Consider the following 16,971-nt stretch of genomic DNA (forward strand, 5'->3'; position numbering starts at 1 on the left):
TGCTATGACACGCTGTTCATGAATGAATCTCATCATCGCTCACTCTCTCTATTTTTGGCTGTTTAAGTGTTTATGAAACAGTATCTGCACCATTAAAATACCCCAGAGTGTGTATATTTTAATCCTCTGCACTTTCAGCGTGGGGATTCAACATAAGGTGTTGCATAAGGTAACTATTAAACACATTTTGTTTGTTATGTTTTTTTTTTTTAAATAATAGCTTTTGTGCTTCGTTCAAACACGGTTTCATTTCTGTTCTGATTTAAAAATAACATGCCATCTCCCCTCATTACACAACATGGTATCAGTCGGCATCAAGGTCAGCAGTGAGAGCTTAAAACTGAAAAAGAGTCGCGCAATTAGGTGTTTACCCTGGAAGCTTTTTCATTGTCAGATCGGGAAAGAGAGACGCGAGTGTGAAATAGCGGGAGAGCCCACGGGCTTAGTGAGTCACTGACAGCGTGACCTTGTGCTCTCCGGATTGTCAGTCCTTTGGAAGCGGCTTATCCAGGTCAAACACCCACTCTGTACAGTGCATTTGTGGCAAACTGACGAACGTAGGACTAAATTCTGTCTGATTCAGTGTTATCCTCAAAAGTTGATCAAAACTTAAAGTCTTTACAAGAGCGGGGAAACATCGACCTTGAAGAAATTGTTGGATTCTAGCTGCGATGAGCGTGTTCAGCAAACATTAATATCCATTTTAAGAGATAAGCCGTTGGAAATCCTCATTAATGAACAATTACACTGGCTATGAAAGAAAAAACACGATACCATCAGGACATTCTGCATGCTGCAGCACTAAACAGAGGCCTTTGATGGACTTTTTACTTCGGAGACAGATAGCAGCCAGTTCCAAGCCGCAAAATTACTCTGACTAAAGATTTGGGTTTGGGAAATAGAAATGTCAGCTATGTGCATCCCAAGACTCCAGAGTGGCTGGTTTGGCTGCAGGCCAGTGAGGTCTTTGGTGTATAACTTGCATAGCTGCTCCATTAGGACGAAGCCAGAAAGAGGAGCCTGAATACAAAACAGGAAAATAGCGGAGTCTGAATTTCAACTGCGTAATATCGGAAAAAAAGGGGCAAATATGTGGATTTTATCACCAACCGCAAAAATGATTCAATTAAGTTATTGTCGCAGTATGCATTTACTTAAGAATTATACTCTTCACATGTCAGCCTGAAATATATTTATGAATAAACTGAGCTTTCAACAAATAGTCAGGCTTCAGGCGTGTAATCTGAAACCTTTGATGTTAAGTCGTTTAAGAAAAGTCTGAACATGACAATGCTTTAAAATTCGACAGCTGTGGCAAATTTTGTAGCCAAGAGATTAATCACACATCAAAGGAACGAGTATTATAGGAAGTGTTTGCCTTTTTAGGAATGGGAGCTAAGTAAGAAAAATCTTATCTTTTGTTTTGTTGCACATATTCTAAAGACAGTTGTATAATGTAAATAACTACGTGTGCATTCATACTTTAGTCAATAACGAGTTTTGAAAAACGATATATATTTCGGTAGTCTGATGTGAGAGAAGGCAGATCATTTTCCACTGTGACATCTTAAAGTTTTTCCAATTTATGATCAAAAGACAAGCCAAAGTCCATATTTTAATAGCATGAAGTGGGGCTGAAAACTACAGCAGGCGTAAGAGTCAAAGGGGAACATGAGAAGTGTGTAACATTTCCATAGACATAACAGTTTGTGGTGCAGAGAGAAACATCAAAGTGCAACGCTTCAAAAGCTGCAAAGACTCGGGGGGGTGGAGGGTGCAGGGGGGGCGGTGGTGGTAGGAAAGAGCTTGACCAAAGCTCCTCTCTGAGCCATCGCTGCAGACAACAATGACTGGAGCCTTCAGGGTCACGCTTCAAGGAACAAGTAATGCTGAAAAACTTCACTGGACCCCCGATCCTTGTGCCGGTGGGGGTAGGTACCAAAGGGGGCGGCGGGGATCAGACACAAACGCTGCCCGGTCACGTGACGGAGGCGGGGATAAGCGGCGCGTTTTTTCGGTCGGTCGGAGCGGGAGGACACTGAACAAAGTCTGCAGTCCCCATTGTCTGCCGGGGCCTTTATGTGTACGTGTGTGGTTCAGTCGGGGGAGGCGGAGGATGTTGTAGCACAAGGAAGGACCGGCACAGCGCTCTCCATTCACAAGCAGGAAAACGCCTCCGTCGTATAGTGACCTTGCTAACGCTCATGTAACAGCAAGTGCATCCAAGCATCTCTCTCTCTCTCTCTCTTTCTCACACCCCGAAGTGCAGCAAGTGGGTGCATTCGACAAAAAGCAGACATCAGATAAACATAAACAGCCTTTCGTCTATTAAAAACACTGACATAAAAAGAACATCAGGACCGACACCAGTTCCACACACCAGCATGCCACCGATCGAGCCATAGTCCTGCAGGGCCAATCAATAACTCTCACCCAGACAACATAAACTCTACCAACACAACCAAAGAAATTGGCTCAAATGACATAATTACAAATTACACAAGCACAGTAGCCTATGGATGTACAAACTAAACTTCTCTGTGGAGCATCTGGGTTGAAAAAAAAGGAAAAAAAAAAAGACAGTGGTAATCTTTTCCTAGCAAATCGAATACTGCTTTTGAGGGATATCGTCATACCTTAACTGGATTATCGCAGACCACGAGGAAGATAATGTTCTTCTGTGCGCTCCATGAAAACAGAAAAGGCAGGTGCTATGGTTAAGTTACTTGAACGGCCAGGATCCCACGAAGGTGCAAAGAGAGCCATGCACCCTCCCGAACAGGCATGAGTGGAAGGCTCAGAATAGAGCAGTGGGGATTATGCAAGAACAATACTGGAACTAAAGGCTTAGTTTCACTCATTTCAGAGGGAAAAAAGACAACTGTGCATAGGAGCACGGGCAGTACGGCAAATGCACACTAATTAGGTGTCTGGCTTCGTGTGTCATGGCCAATCTGATCACACATACGTGATGTGGTGGAGGCACAGATTAAAGTATGTGGTGGCCACACGGAGAGCAACGAGCTTCACCTCGCGTGACTTCATTACCAGGGATTTCACATACGCCTTAATCAAAGGAAAAAAGAGAGAGAGACCTGTTAGCTCAGATTTTAAGGGGAACTTTCCTCTTTTCAAAGGGCAAAGCTGGCATCTGAGGATAAAACTCTTACAACACTCACAGCGTTTTGATAGATATTGATTTAATACCGTCAAACAAGCGATATGATTGTTACAGAAGAGACAGACAGAAAGTACGAGATCTGAGAGATTCAATGCCCACAATAACCATGAAAAGTTACATGAAGCACTAATAATCCACAGGAAAATGCATTACCCTTACGACCAGTCTTTGGGTTTTAAGCTAAAAGGTTACCAGTAAGCTGACGATCAGAGGGCTTTTTCAGATTTGCTTGGTTACATTATGGGAGCTTAAATCCCTCTGTTCACTGGTAGGGGCGGCACGCGCTCCGTTGAGTTAAATGGGAAATGAAGTATCGGGTATCCCGGGTCAGAGAATTTCCATCACAAGTTACTGCAGAGCCACCAGAGCCAGGCATTCGTTTCGCTCAGCATTTGTACAAACATACAGTACACGACCAGATTGCTTTCAGATACTATCGCAACATCAGGCAGAGCCATACAGTCGTATACACAGGAAGACGGTTAATATTCCACCCGACTGTTTGTACTGAGATGTTTCCCATGAAAACTGCTGGGCTTTTTAGACAGGGATGCATAATACTACGATGTCCAGTCAAGGCATCGCTGTGACGGCAGCGTTCCCGTGTCTTTTTGGGTTATAAAGAGTATGTACAATAGTAATAGGATTCCATTATACATCATAGCTGACAACCCAAAAACCTGACTAAAAGTGCAAAAAAAACAAAAAGACCAGATATCATTAGACTCAGAGGTGTTGCATGTAAATGTTCTAATGAAACGTGGGGGGTAAAAGAAATGTAGTTTGATGCAATAACTTCCTGCTGCTCTGTTGAATACTGAACAGCTTCTGCCACATGAGAAAGAGGTTTTAAAAGAACATGTGAAGAGGAATGAATCAAGCAGTATGTCAGTCATAGGGGTAAGTGTTGGAGACTTGGCTCAGCTGGACCAATCAAAAGCAACGGACGTAGCACTAGGTCACGTGACGCATTGGTTTCTGAAGAGCGAGTCTGAAGCCCATTTTTCTCCATACGGTGCGCAGCCATGTTGCTCGGGAAGACGCCCACCGCATGTTAGTCAATCACCTCCTTCAGCGGATCTCCACCGAACTCTCTCTAAAACCGCCAGCAGACGTTTACATCAGAATGTACCGTCATATGTTGTATTAGAAGTAAATCTACTGATGTGATGATGTGCTATACACTGGGCCGCTAACCCACGAATGTCTATGAAGTCTGACAAAATCTCTGATATTTCCCAGCAAGGCCTTTGATCATCTGTAGGCTCGCAGTCAGACTGCTAGCATTAAAAATAAAATGAGTAGCATCATTATTATTTTTTTATTTATTTATTTTTTCTCTCTTTTTTTTTTTTTTTTCTTTATATTGTATTTGGTTGTTTTTTCTTGTCTCTGGGTCTGTTGTGAGTGCTGGGTTGGGGATGGGAATGTGGGAGGGATATAAAAAGATGGGAAAAATGGATGGATGGAAGTATTCCCAGTTATTTTGCTTTACTACTGTTGTACAATGTGAAACTATTTCCAATAAAAAAATCATTAAAAAAAAAAAAAAGAAGTAAATCTACTGCTTCATACAAACTCTCCTGACGTGGAACAGAAGAATCCACCTGCCTCAGGGTTGTCATGGATGGGAAATCAAACGATTATTTCTCCTGTAATTGAACACTAAAATTAGTTAGTTGGTGTAGTGCAACAAGTCTTCATTGCGCATGAGGCTCAACCCAGAAGTTCTATGGTTGGTGTTCGATTACAGCATTTATAAATGACTTATAAATTTAATTTATAAATTAACTCATAGTCATGTGACTCAGCTCAGAGGGTCCCCCTACAGGTGTGGAGGTTAACTTACTTTGAAGGAACTGTCCAACATTTACTCCCGTTTGGTCTCTTACTTGCTCACTTTTCTCTTCCATCATTACGTTCCTAAGTCTCTTAGTTTAGTGATACTCCTTAGTGATACGCAGTTGTTACAGGGAACGACCACAGGACTTCAAAGTAACCTTGAGTGGTTTCACTAACATGAGGGCAGCATGGTGGTTAGCACTAATGCCTCGCAGCCTGGAGGTCCATGGTTTGAATCTTGGCCGAGGCCTTTCTACATGGGGTTTGTATGTTTTCTCTCGCTGGGTCACTTATCACTGATCGGTGATAGTTAGTTGGTGCGTTTAGTTGTCTATATGCAGCCCTGCAAACCAGTCTGGTTCCAGCAGACCCCATGACCCTGATTAGGTGGAGGTATTAATGAACTAATTTTAACATAGGTGTGTGATGCGTTACTGTTATAGCTTGTTCACTTCAGTTTTACAACTTTACTTACACACAAAAGATGTTTTTTGCCCAAGATGATCAATGAATTTAGGGGAGACTTGAATGCAAACATAAAATAATCCAGATATGGCTTTGCAGAAATGAATATATGATGCATCATATATCATCATCATCAGCATCATCATATATATGATGCATCATGCAATTAAAAATAAACACCTGCTTCTAATAAAGGTCTATTAACCTAAACTGTTGAAATACGTGAGAATAAAGGCCTGCTCCTTCATTTGAGCAAATATGTGAGTAGACCTGTTGCAGAAACACGCTGGTCTGCTTGCTGCCGTACTCTACGCATCATATGCATCCCTACTGCAAACACGTCCTGCATTTAGCTACATTTCATAGTTCAGCAGATGGTCTTCCCCACTGAAACATGTAATAACCAAAAGGTCAGGTCATCATCATAACTCAACAAATAAGAATCCACTGTTTTCCCCTTTAATTGGTTTGAAATGTATCAAGATCCAACTTGCTGCCACTAGTCACATGTGCAGTCAAGATGCCCCCCCACTTAAGAGCCATCATTCTGCCCAGCTTTGAAGGCTCTATCCCCTGTTGGCTTGCGCTAGCCTAGATCGAGACGTGCAAAGAGCCCGAGAACATTTGGGATTGGCTCCCATCTATTTTTACTCGTCCTAGTTGAACTAAATGGTTCAGATGCTCGGAAGAAAAGTCAAGTGCTGAAAAGCTTCATCGAACTCCTAAATATAAATCATTTCAAAGCTAAATGGCTGGAGAGCAGATGCTTCAATGCTAGGTTTTCGGGGGGAGGGTGCGCTATAGCATATCCTGCATCCATCGGTCTATTTTCTGAAGACTACGGGTAAGAACAAAATTAGATTCAAGGGAAGATAAGTGCCCACATCAACATGACAACACGGTTTATTAAAAGAGGAGGCAGAATGAGCGGTTTGATAGCATTTAGTCGGGGAGCTGCAGAGACCCCCCTCTCCACCACTGCAACCAAACTGCTCCTTATATTAAGCCATTAACTCTGGTGGCAACACAGGTACACAACCCCGCCCCATTATCATAGCAAAACAGGCTACGGGTGCTACAATTATTCCACCACTGATCACTATCATCACAAACATAATGAGTCCTCTACAGGAGCATCAACATTATGGAAGATTGTTACAGTCTCCGCTGAAGAAAACTTCTGCTCCCCGCTGCAAACTCTCTTGAGCTAAACTCCACCTCAAACGCAGCCTGAAGAGACAGTGAGTGTAAGGCTGGAATGTATATCTGGTTTAGGTGCAATGAAAGGATTCAGTCACTTCACAGATCTGCCATCCACTTGCTGTGACTGGCACAAGAGAGTGGGAACAAAGGAGTCACTGTGGCCGTTTCACACTCTCCTCGTTACACTCAGCCTTTGGCCTACCAGCTGTCTTTCCGTCCCTTCCTCTAACCGCCCCCCCCCCCCCCAGCTGTGGCTATACATCAGGCAGCCCTTAATTATGTGTGCACGCAGACATGAAAACGCATCAGCCATCACATATGTCCTGGGTGGCTTCAGGACCTGGGTGCATAAAAGCAGCGCGCTCCTCCCTGCTGCGTGCTCTTTGCCTATCTGCCACACCGAATGACTGACTGCCCCGTTGGAGGCACCGTGTTATTCACCAGCCACCAACGGCTCATCAGTACCTCCCCGCTGCAGACAGCCACAACACGTGAGCTCATATGTTGTGGCTGAATAAATGTTTTCCATTTAATGCTGGTTGTTTCTTGCCTTTTCCCCTCTTGCCTGCTTGGTTTATTTGCCCCACTTCCACGTCACGTATGCTACCCCCGTTCTCCACAATTGCCCTCCCCTCTCCTAACAGATGCCCCTTCTTTGGGCCCTTTAATTTGCAAAACCCCTAAGTTCTGCCTTCTGCCTCAAACTCTCTGCTGCTTCACTATTATTTATTTATGCGCCATGGTTTTTTTTTTTTTTTTATGTTTGCCCACTGAAAAGCCTCAGCCCTGCCTGGTCAGTCACACAGCAGCGCCAGCCCTCCTCCGCCCAAGCAGTGTGGTAACTCGCCACGACTGAAATCACTTTCATCCCTTCTGCAAAGCTCAAATCCTACAACAGTCACTCACTCTGACTCTGCTCGCGGCCGAGTTATTATTGTCAAGTTAGAGACTTAAATTGTGGGTGGGGGAGATTCGCTTGTGGTACCAGAGGCAGCAAAAGTTGAAACGAGCCTGGAGGCTAATTTTGGACTGGAGTACACGATTCAAAGGGCTTCATTTTTGCCTTTTATGGCTTAATTACATGCAACCCACATTTATGTGCAACATAGATAGAGAGGGGAAGAAAGGGGGGAAAGAAAAACAGCAGGGGTGGGCATTCCTCAAGCCACGCTTTCATTGCTGTGGGTTTGGATGTCATTGGAATTATGTAATCTGTGCACATCAGCCCGTTGTCCCCCACCCTGTCCTCATACACGTATTCAATGAGTATGTGGACACAGGAAAAAGCATGTCTTACTCATCCGCCCGCCTCTAAAGTCTTACTTAAACACAAAGTATCACATTAATTGGGTTGTGCCTCCACTTTTAAAAACCTCTAAGTTCACCATTTTCGTAAACAGGAATAAATTCTTACCAAATATCACTAATAAGTGGTTCTCCTTCCACTTAGGATCGAGAGGAAGCATGTCGCTTTAACAGCAGAGCCACCGAGAACCTTTCCTGCTCTGAAAGTTGTACATTCAGGGAAGGTCCTGCATCCGGGAGCTTTCCCATTATTGTAAAACTTTCCTTGGCATTTCCTGTCCTGTTCTTAAGCTGCGCTATCTGTGCTGGAAACTGCAGCCATACAGATACACTGACACACACACAAATACACACACAGGGTGTTAAGCCTCCAGACAACAAAAGAACAGACGCAGCAACAAGCCCCGAAGGCAGAATTAAACCCAGCTTGTCTGCCATTACAATGCCCCTCCTCTCTCAACGGAGCTAAGCTGTACCCACGTTGCACTTCAGCTCAACTCCGAGTGGAATAAGATCAGCACACTGACAACGTGTAACATCCACAGGAAACGGGAGAAAAACCGAAGCGAAACCCAAGACGGGACTGCCAGGGTGACACGAGGTAAGCCAGGTGGTTCCCAGATGGGAGAGTCTGCTCCAGCCATAGATGACAGCAGATTTCCCACACAACCCTCAGCTGGAGCCTGAGACCCAAAACAATCACAGAAGTTTAGTCTCAGATAGCAAGAAAAACCTGTTTTTCTACCCCCGGCGATAGAGCTGGCAGGAAAGGGCAAGAGGCAAAAACACTGATAGCAGCAAAGAAACGAAAACTGCTTTACTTTTACATGAACGCATTCAACAGGGGAGTGAGCTGCTTTTTAAACTGTATGAAGTTTCAAACCTCATAATACAACATAAAAAAAAGAAACACAAAAAAAACTATATCCAAGAAGTTTTCTTTTAAATGCATTTATAATAATAATAATTTAAAAAAAATGGACACCATTTGAAGGCCAATCAACATGACAAAGTAACAGCAGCAAATTAAAAAATGTTTTGTCTGACCAGATTAACACAAGAAACCAGTTCCAGGTAAAGAAAATACGATGCATCCATGAGCTCTCTACTGATGCTTCACCTGCGCCCTTCACCCATCGCTCTTTAGCAGTCAGAGATCAGCGCCGCCTGACCGGGGCTGCACGCGGCCTGGGAGAAAAACTGCTTCAGGCTGGGCTCGTCTTCCTGAGAAAATAAGTGTGAGCTTCTTTTCACCAGCCAAGAAGAACTCACCTCAGGCTGGTCCTGATCTCTGCAGCAGCAGACACAGACTGTGAAGCTTTGAGCCGGTGGTTCTGTCCCAGAGGTCCCGACCAACACCAACACCAACACCAACACCGCCGCTGCTACTGCTGCTGCTGCTGGTCAGCGTGTGGGCGGTGGGCAGCAGCTACTGGGTAATAAATGAAATTAATTAAATGAAAAGTTCTAGTGAGAATGTTAATTATAAAGAAAAAGAGGGATGAGAATCCAGTAAAAGCAACAAATTAACTTTGAGAAAAAAGAATTTTGCAAAGTAAAGAAAAGTAAAGAAAAGTAGGAAGCTGCAGGGTCTGAAAGGAGGAGATGGATATATAGAAATGCTTTGAATGCCCTTCTGAGTTTTCATATATTTAGTCACAGGCAGCTGAAGCATAAAGTCAGACACCTTAAACTCAAGGCTCGCAGCTCCGCTGTGATAGAGGGAACAGGTAAGATGACGAGCTTGGCGTGTTGCGAGAGCCACTCTCTTCCTCCTCAACTTCTTCTCTCTCCAGGTATCCTTCACTAGTTAAATGGAAACCTCTTCTGCTATGGCAAGTTCACCCCACAAACCCTTGTTTTATGGCAAAATGGGTTCAAATCCTTTATTTCTACCTATACTTTGATTGTACAATACATTTAGACATGCTTGATTGCATTTCTCAACAGAAATAACTGGATGCTAAAAAGCTTTCTGCAAACAAATGCATGTAGTTATGAAATACTGAGACTCCGTTATCGTTCAAATTTACAAACAAAAAAAAAAAACTAAGAGGAAAAGACTGATTTGACTGGAAGTAAGGTAGTGACGTTAAAGGTTTAACCAAAAACAAATACAATCCCTCTCAGCTTTCTCAGAAACAGCGTCAGCCACACAACAAGAGACTCCAGCAAACACCGCCTGACCCTAAACACCACAAAGGAAGAAAAAAAGAAAACTCCAGCTGAACACTTCGCTTTTCCAAAAACAAAAATAAATTTGGCTTCTATGACAACTTTCCTTCGAGCGAAGGCGGCTCAAGGAGTCGGTCTTGAAGCCCTCGGGCGCATGTTGGTTTTACAAGAGGGAAATCCTGTAACCCTCAAGAATTTCTCAGGACTCTGCCACCCTTCAATCCAAGCACCCAGTCAAATATACAATGAACGGGACAACAGAAACAATACCTGAACTCTTGGGTGGCGGCTGTTAAGACAATCCTCCACAGATTAAACCCTTTAATCACCTAACAATCTTACCAATGTTGTTCATGTCGACCAAGCAAAACCAGAGAGACGCCCAGCTTATTGGGGTTAGCTGCTGTGTCCAATAAAGTGGCCGGTGGAGACAGATTCATGATCCACACAGTTTTTCCTCCATATCAACACCTACACTACCTGCTTTCTAACTAGTTTGCAGTTCAGACAGAACGAGAGGATAGTGATTCCCTAAGATCTCCGCGTAGCATCCGGCCACCGACACGGAGCACAGGTGAGGTTGCAGAGGTGCTTCAGTTCACCAGATCTCCGACAGGTCTGCACAAAACCAGAAGAGGCTTTTTGTTATGTAAAACAAATCACATGAAAATAATGACTGAAAACACTGAGCAGCAGTTAAAATGCACAGATGCAAACACTCGAGGGGGAAGTTAGGAACGGGATGCAGCTGCAAAACAAAAAAACAACCTACGTTTAGCACTTTTGGCCGCAGTGACATGTCAGTATGCAGCTACTGACAGAATGAGGCAGGCGGACCTTGGGAAATAACAAAAACTGACACAGCAACGCGGTCCCGAAATCCTGCAGCTCGCTGCAACCCATGTGCAGACATGGCACAACTCATACGCCGTCTGATGTCAACACTCAAGGCTCAATAGATCCTGATGTTTACTTAGAAGTGAGACATTGGTGCAAACTACTGGACTCTCCCTCGTCATAAATCTCTCCTACAACTACAGATCTATATACTTGTACGGGCTCTTTCTCCTTTTATCATTCTTGATCAGTAGACTCTGAGGCTGAGAGGCTCTTAAGTGGGAGATCATAAATAACATGAACGGAGAAATCCGCTGTTAAGAGAGACGGTAACCTCTTGCTCGGTATTTACTGAGCTCTGCAGCAGCACCGTAAGCTGGAATGCAGAGGGAGCACACGAATGGATCCGTATCAATTTCTGGGTCATCCAGGGCCCCTTCACACCACATAAAATCTGGACAGGAAAAACTCACCCCGGGAACGCTCTCTGCTCGAACCAATTCATTTTCTGCAAGGATTTGGTGCCCGAGGAAGAATACTTTTATAACTACAGCTGAAAAGCATTTGAAAGTGTATTGCCTGCATTATGCAACTGCTAGGAAATCAAAAATGTCATTATTTAGTATGTTTTTACATGTTTTCCCCTCTTTTATGTATCTTTTCCGGTAAAAGAGTTGCTCGGCTCTGATTGCAGCATTAAGGCCTGGATCAGAACACGGTGGTGGTACCTACGAGATGTCGCACAGCTACGTCCCTTTGCCTGTCTAGCACATCCCCATCACACCTTTAGCACCTACATGCTGCTTTAATTAACTCCATACCACAGGGAACAATTATGCAAGGCATAATGCATCTCATTTCTAACTGCAAATTAATCTACCCTCAAGCTGAAAGTCGACGGGTGCACCAGTGTGTGGCTGTGAAAGGGAAGATAGCAGGAGGTTATGACAGCCCCACTGATTGCGGGAAGAAAAGAGGATGCCGAATTGCAGATGTCTACTTTTGGAAGTTACTACAACACTCACAATCCTGAGCAGCTAAGAGGTAGCTGCGTTGAGGTTGAGAAGTTTGATGGGCGTGGTGTGCAAATATGAAGGGAGTGCAAGAGATGGGGACAGGTTGAGGTTAAACTGATGGAGATGGTACACACGTGTGGGAGTAAGCTAATGAGACTGAAATAACAACCTGCAAGGGTGGAGGGGTGTCAAAAGAGAGGAGTAAGAAATCAGCAAGTCTGCACTTCAGGACGCCAAACAGCAGGCGGTGTCAAACAGATACACATCAAGATCCTGCGAGTGTTGCTGCTCATTAGCCCAAGGCAGCCACCGAACCTCGCGTGCAACCTACCCCCCGCCACTCCTTCTCCACCTCTTTCTACTAATCAGATTCCCTGGTTAATACCCAAGTAGCAGAAGACAAACAAAATAAAGTGCTCAAGCTCATTTCCTCTGGTTTATTTGGTCTCTAACTCACACTGCAAGTTAAGACGGACACATTTGACCCCATTTCTTCCCCTTTTACTCTCGTAAAGCAACAAACCATTTATAATCAGTGGATTTTAGGACCCACGGGAGATGGAAAAACATTTATTTGGGAAAGTCAGCTAACAAGAACCTGAGCTTTGCCAATAAAGCTTGTTTTTGCATTCTTTTTGACGTTGGGGTCCCTCGGGTGGCCGTTAAGCTGAAACATAACGCTTCTGGTGGGCCTCATTTTTGGGAACAGAACAGCGACGGACCAGAACCGAGCAATCGACGTGCCACACTTAACACGTCTGTTTCACACAAGAGTGATCTGAAAGGAGGTTTAATACCAAGTATGACAACTGACCTGCGTCTCAAGTCTCCAGAACCACCATCGACCACAACCCTGTTCACATACCGTGTATGCCAGACCCTCGCAACAGCTCAGGGACAATATCAAAAGATGTTCTGCTCAGCTATCTGAAATATTTATACTCCTATTTTTTATATGTTGTTGTCTGTGCACTTCAGACGAAGAAAGAAACGTCAACACGTTCAGTCCAGTTAGCAACGTGTTTGTTAAGGTGGGGTTTCTTTTTCCCTCCACAGACTCGTCTGTGGGCACATAAACATTTAATCTAACCCTCTTTGTCATAATGGAGAGCTGAGAAAAATGCTAAAAAAAACCCCAAACAACTGGGGCAGAAGGCGCCGCTGCTGGCAATAAACTCTTAAACTTGAAAATGTCTCAGTTATTTCATCTCTCAGTGAACTTAATATCTTTCAATCCACTCATTTGGGCCCGCTATCGTCTCCTAATGAAGTGTATGTGAGAATCACTGCTGATTTTCACCAAATCAAAGTGGAGTTAAGTAAACAAATGACATTTTCTATGTTAAATTACCATCAAACTATATTGAGCTACATTTGAGAACATATAAATCACAACAGAGCAGGAAAAACAATAAAATCATGTTTGGATTCTGCATTTTCTGCATCGCACAGACAGTCTATGTTCCTGTGGTAAATGCATTTTGTTATACTCTAACCGAACAGGTCCTTCCACCGGCGTTCAAAAGGTTTACACGTATGACATTCATCGTGCAGGACCGCGGTAAGAAGAGAACATTGGTGATCTTGCGTGTTGAAAAAAGAGCCACTGGCTTCAGGCTCAGCATTACTCAGAATCTAATTAATCTCACTTTGTAGTTCATCCCCTTAGAGCAACTGTCAAATCTTTGAAGTCTGTAAGATGTCATATTAAGTAACATGATGTCCTCTAGAACTACTTAAATGAAGAGGATACTGACAATACCCTCCAACTTTCTAGTGTAATGAAATCCCCTCGTGGCAGCACTCAATATGAAACTGCCACCCTATAAATCCCTGCAAGTCAGGCTCTTATGAAGCGTCTGGGTGTCTCATACGTCACTGCACACGTCGTGGTCCGAGGCTATGTTTGCTTGCGTTTCACAGCAGAGTTCACACGATAATGGTGACATGCACAAGGTGCCATCACAAGAGGGCCCTTCCCTGGTGTCTAACGGAGAGTCGTGGGTCCGAGTGAACTGATCTCCGGAGCTCACTGGTGTTTTCCAACAGGTGAAATGACTTGCTGTATGATGCATCTGTCAATAAACACGTGAAAGCTCTGAAATCATTGTTCATTTTGAATAAGTATTTAACAAGCTCTTTGTCCCCCCCACACTTTTCACATTCACAAGTAACTTACATGGTTTCATGGGCTGGCAGGACACTGCAATTAGTCGTTTGCAGTCACCAAGAGATGGAAGTTTATTCTGGCAATAAACATAATGCATTCAAAAAATGCCGTCCTGCAGGTTTATCTTGCAGGAGATGTTTGGGTCTTTTCAAATTAGCCATATCAATCCACATCCTCCTCGTGCCAAGAACGGATAACTCAAGAATAACTTGATTTAGAACAAGTTGTGGGGGAATGAGCAGCTAAAGTGGTTGCGCTCCTTTTTAAAAAGGATCACATGCATCAGCATCACTAGAACCAATTTAACCTTGCAGGTGCCCCCCATATTCAGCTTCTATTTACATCTAAGTAGTGCAGCTTAAACCCAAATCTAAAAGCAGGCGTGTTGTGTTTGAGGTCTGTACATGCAGCCTGCAGAGCAGCCTGCATGTCCTCGTTGAGCCATTTATGTATCAGTATCAGATTATGAGGGGGATTAAAAAAAAAAAAACTGATAATGGACAGCTATGATTTCAGTTACAGCTTGAAAAAAAATAGGCAGCTGACTTTGCACTCAGTGGGTTGCTTAATTATTGCAAACAATACAGCAGCAACTGCAGCAATAACAGGGAACTCATGCAGCTTATTTCATACCGCAGCAGGCATTAAAATAAACACGTCCTTTTTCTTTTTTTTTTTTGTTGTCACTCTTGAACAGAGCAGAGAGCTTTAGATGGGGACAGCATCCGCCCGTCACCCTGCCTGACCGCAGGCCCGTGCACAGCGTGGCCGGCGCGCAGGGCTGAAGTTCCGCTGGCAGCAGCGCTGAAAGCAGCTCTGCGGGGATCTGCAGCTTCCTCAGCCCCACTCACACAAACAAAACAAGTCAAGCAAGCCCATGCACTTTACACAAACAAACATCAGCGGCAAGCTCCCCTGAGGGGGGCAGATCTGCACGCAAACACGCACCTGGCAGCTTGGACTTTCTTGCCCCTTTATGGTTCCGCGTTACACCAACGCAGAGCCTACGGCGTAGGGTACGCAGAGCTACGCCGTACCCTACGGCGTAGGCACTGCGTCGTTTTAACGCAGAACCATAATTCGGGCTTTATTCTCTGCAGTTTTAGCGACGCATCTGCGCCCGTTTCCATCAGACCGAGTCGGTGGAAAGGAGCAGCGGCCAAAGCCGACGAGGGGCCACTTCACAAAGTAACGACAGGGAGAGAGGGAGGGGGTGAAGTGAAGGCTCGGGGAAAGACGCGAGGGAGACGCCGCCGATCAGCAACCTTCCCGCAGCGCAGCGGCACAAAAGGACGGCGAGGCTGCAACAAAGGCTGGAAAAACGCACTCCAACAAACCTGCCGAGGCGAGGACTCCTCTTCCTACTAGTGCCGATGTCCGGAGTGGCTATGCGTGTGTTGGGAGTGCGTGTCAGTCATCGGCGTGGTCTCCCACCCTGCCTCTCCTCTGCTCTGCTGTGCTGTGTGTGCGCGGATCGAGCTGATGTTTCCACTTCCTCCTTCCTCCTGCCGTCCCTGCTGCTGCTGCTGCTGCTGCTGCTGATGCCGAGCAGAGGATGCGGGCATGACAGCCGCGCACTTCCTACTCGCGTCTGTGTCACAGAGAGGCAAGGCAAGTTTATTTGTATAGAGCACAATTCAACACAAGGTAATTCAAAGTGCTTTACATCAACATTAAAAGCGGTAAGACACAATTAAACAGTAGATAACAAATACATTGAAATACAATTATAAGGAAAGAGGTAAAATAATCAGAATCAGAATCATCTTTATTGGCCAAGTTTGAACATTGTCCAACAAGGAATTTGACTCCGGTTATTTCGCTCGCTGTATCCAGAGTTAAAAATAGCAAACAGTAAATAAACAAATGTGGCACTTATTAACATATACAATTAGCCCTTGTGCTGTCTTCGGGTCAAAATGACCCAATTCTCCTTCCTTCCTTCCTTCCTTCCTTCCTTCCTTCCTTCCTTCCTTCCTTCCTTCCTTCCTTCCTTCCTTCCTTCCTTCCTTCCTTCCTTCCTTCCTTCCTTCCTTCCTTCCTTCCTTCCTTCCTTCCTTCCTTCCTTCCTTCCTTCCTTCCTTCCTTCCTTCCTTCCTTCCTTCCTTCCTTCCTTCTTTCCTCCCTTCCTTCTTTTCTCCCTTCCTTCCTTCCATCCCCCCTTCCTTCCTTCCTCCCTTCCTTCTTTTCTCCCTTCCTCCCTTCCTTCCTTCCATCCTTCCTTCCTTCCATCCTTCTTTTCTCCCTTCTTTCTTTCTTTCTTTCTTCCTTCCTTCTTTCCCCCCTTCCTTCCTTCCTTCCTTCCTTCCTTCCTTCCTTCCTTCCTTCCTTCCTTCCTTCCTTCCTTCCTTCCTTCCTTCCTTCCTTCTTTCCTCCCTTCCTTCCTTCCTTCCTCCCTTCCTTCCTTCCTTCCTTCCTTCCTTCCTTCCTTCCTTCCTTCTTTTCTCCCTTTCTTCCTTCCATCTTTCTTTTCTCCCTTCCTCCCTTCTTTCTTTCCTTCTTTCCTCCCTTCCTTCTTTCCTCCCTTCCTTCTTTTCTCCCTTTCTTCCTTCCATCTTTCTTTTCTCCCTTCCTCCCTTCTTTCCTTCCTTCCTTCCTTCCTTCCTTCCTTCCTTCCTTCCTTCCTTCCTTCCTTCCTTCCTTCCTTCCTTCCTTCCTCCCTTCCTTCCTTCCTTCCTTCCTTCCTTCCTTCCTTCCTTCCTTCCTTCTTTTCTCCCTTTCTTCCTTCCATCTTTCTTTTCTCCCTTCCTCCCTTCTTTCTTTCCTTCTTTCCTCCC

The 16,971-nt window shown here is 44.6% G+C and overlaps 1 protein-coding gene across 7 annotated transcripts in view; it reads right to left on the reverse strand.

Annotated features, from left to right (window-relative positions):
- elmo1 (engulfment and cell motility 1 (ced-12 homolog, C. elegans)) overlaps positions 1-15,738 on the reverse strand; it is an 87,115-nt gene extending 71,377 nt beyond the window's left edge. The window contains exons 1-2 of one of the 7 annotated variants that reach the window (XM_061742617.1): positions 15,532-15,737; positions 9,269-9,425 (exon numbers count right to left, since the gene is read on the reverse strand). The gene's annotated coding sequence lies outside the window, so the exon portion shown is untranslated. Of the gene's footprint in view, positions 1-2,636; positions 2,779-9,268; positions 9,429-15,531 lie in introns of those variants that run through there. The other 6 variants (XM_061742616.1, XM_061742619.1, XM_061742614.1 and 3 more) reach the window with 6 other exon arrangements.
- Between the last annotated feature and the right edge of the window lie 1,233 nt (positions 15,739-16,971).

Source organism: Cololabis saira, chromosome 15 (assembly GCF_033807715.1).
Source record: "Cololabis saira isolate AMF1-May2022 chromosome 15, fColSai1.1, whole genome shotgun sequence".
Classification (NCBI taxonomy): Eukaryota; Metazoa; Chordata; class Actinopteri; order Beloniformes; family Belonidae; genus Cololabis; species Cololabis saira.